Source organism: Rhagoletis pomonella, unplaced genomic scaffold (assembly GCF_013731165.1).
Source record: "Rhagoletis pomonella isolate Grant_MI unplaced genomic scaffold, Rhpom_1.0 Rhpom_scaffold_00007, whole genome shotgun sequence".
In the NCBI taxonomy this organism is placed as follows: domain Eukaryota; kingdom Metazoa; phylum Arthropoda; class Insecta; order Diptera; family Tephritidae; genus Rhagoletis; species Rhagoletis pomonella.
In genome coordinates this window covers 26,451,734-26,454,318 of record NW_023458561.1, presented here as the reverse complement: position 1 = coordinate 26,454,318, position 2,585 = coordinate 26,451,734, and the positions used below count along the sequence as shown (strand labels likewise).

The following is a 2,585-nucleotide window of genomic DNA, read 5'->3' as shown; positions in this document are numbered from 1 at the left end:
TTGAATTTTGGGAACACATTTATTCATTTGGTATGTGGTCACATATGTACATACATACATATGTATATATGTATATTAAATTGTACCGCCTTACCAGCCAACAAAAAAAAGTTCGTCGAGCGCCCCTGAGTCTAAAGTACTATATTTGAAAGGCAAATTCGAACTTTTTTTTGGTTATCTTTGGTTATCGGTGACAGCTATGTACATACATATATATATATGTCTCGATCTACATATGTACATATGTACATTAGGCAATAAATTTGATATAAATAATCGAAATAAATATTTCCTGAATGTCCGCCAGTTTTTTATGCAAAAAACACTCAAAATAAGATAATAACCAATGTCTGTTTATTGCTTATGGAGTTTCAATGATTTTCTTGTTATTATGTTTTCATGATATAAGAAAGACTCTTAGAAAAAAACCAAAAATGTGAAATATTTCCAGAATGTCACTTTTAGGCGAAAAAAGATTTTTTATTTAAATAGCTAATTTCTCCAAAAGTGTTTAAATGACATATATGGGAAATTGTTACCGAAGAGAGATTTTACAAAAAGCCTGCCTCCCAAGAAAAACCATTATATGAAACCGTGAAAAATGTCATGAAGAAGGTGGAGAAAACATCAACATAAGCTCATGTGATAAATGGGATTCAAAGTGATATGCAAATGTTTAAAAGCATGCATTTAATGTTAAAAATCAGTGCAATCAGTGACATTCTGGAAAATATTTTACAAAAATGCAAAAATTAGAAAAAGTAATAATTTTTGAAGAGCCTGAAAACAGTTTCGTAGTCTGCACAAATTTTCACGTCGGTAAACGATTTAAGAGGATAAATTTACCGATCTTAAAAAAATTTTTTTTAAAATACTTGCCATATACACTTTGGAAATTATGCACACAAAAAGTTTGCATTTATGCGTTCGAAAATTAATGCAATGAGGTAGACAACACCTTTGCAAAGACCTTTATAATATAAAGATAACAACGAAAAATAAAGCGGGAACTAAAATTTTATTTTTTTTTAAGAAAATGCTTTAACAAAAATCTACCACAATGAGAAACAATTTATCTTTTTACCAACCCAAATTTTTTCTATGACATATGTAAGTAGTAAAAAGGCAAGCCCTACGTTCGTTAGACTCACGGGAGTACGGCGACTTTTTTTCTGATACGGCCTAATATACATATGGAAACATATGCGTAGGCGTACACATATATTACTTATATGTACATACATACATACATAGCGTCTTGTGCATAGACCTTAGTACTCCACAAGTATGTAACTCATTGTTGCTTTCATATGTGCACATATATACATACATACATATGTGCATTAGGGTGGTTCTTAAATGTGGGAAGAACATTTTTACATCAGATTTCCTAATGGGCGGAGCCCTACGTCGATGCTACTATAGTCGAAGATATCACATGTAAATTTTGGCCCTGATTGGAGTCGGTTAAGGCGTGTTGCACAGGGGGCAAAGTTCAGATTACCCTATGAAAACGCCGACTGAAAACGTTACCAAAATATATGCGATATCTTCGACTATAGTACCTAGTATCGATTTGGGTATTAGATGAAAAAAAATATTAATTAAAATTTTTTTAGTCTCCATAGAGCAATCTGAACTTTGCTCCCTGTGCGACACGCCTTAACCGTCTCCAATCGGGACCAAAATTTATATGTGATATCTGTGATTGTGGCATTGCCGATTGAGGGGGTGAGACTGAAAAAAGTCGTTCATTTGATTTTTTTAAGCACCACCCTAATGTACATACATAAGAAAGTACTACTTACAAAAGAGCTCAACTTCTAATTAAATTACAATGCAATGCAAGTACCTACTTAAATGATATGCAATTATGATTTAATGAAAATATCACGAACAATGAGATTGTACTCTTTTGAATCGTTGAACCTTATACCCGGCAGCCGGTTTGCCGGCACAAAATATGTATGTACATATACTGTATAACCAGACTCCGGCTTGTGTGAAAGCTCTAATTACTTTTCATACGCACTTGAACTGGAGATACTGTTCGGGGCTATTTCTGAATCTCATCGTGGGAAATCTACGGAAAAGCTATCACCGAATCCAATTCCATATGCTTGAACCTACGCAAAATATAATCAAACCGTAGATTCGATCGCCGCAACATTCAACAAGACCTGACGCCTTCGCCAGAGCTGGTGACAGTAGATATTAGCTTAGGTTAGGTTGATCGGCAGTCCCGTGTGGACGAACTGAGTTTCAGCGTCTTTTATGATACCACAGAGGTTTACATTTATCCCCTTTCCTCTATAAACAACTTGCTGCGTAGCGAAAAAGTACAGACTTAGTACGTGGGTTCGTCAGCCTTGCCATTTGCCTAAATGTCGCAATAACCAGGTACCGGTACCCAGATAATATGTGGGCGGAATGTCATAGCCATCTCGTAAAGAGATCGGTGGCATTGAGCAACTACTTTTGAAGTCAGCGACATTTTTTCCATTAATGAAAATGTAGATTTAAGACTTTTTCTGTATCAAAATAGCTTGATTGTTGTCTTGAACCGAGCTTGACTGTATACATAG

At 34.9% G+C, this 2,585-nt stretch overlaps 1 protein-coding gene across 1 annotated transcript in view; it reads left to right on the top strand.

Annotated features, from left to right (window-relative positions):
- Positions 1 to 2,585, top strand: part of LOC118742506 (23 kDa integral membrane protein) — a gene marked incomplete at its 5' end in the record, with an annotated part of 58,827 nt that overhangs the window by 31,363 nt on the left and 24,879 nt on the right.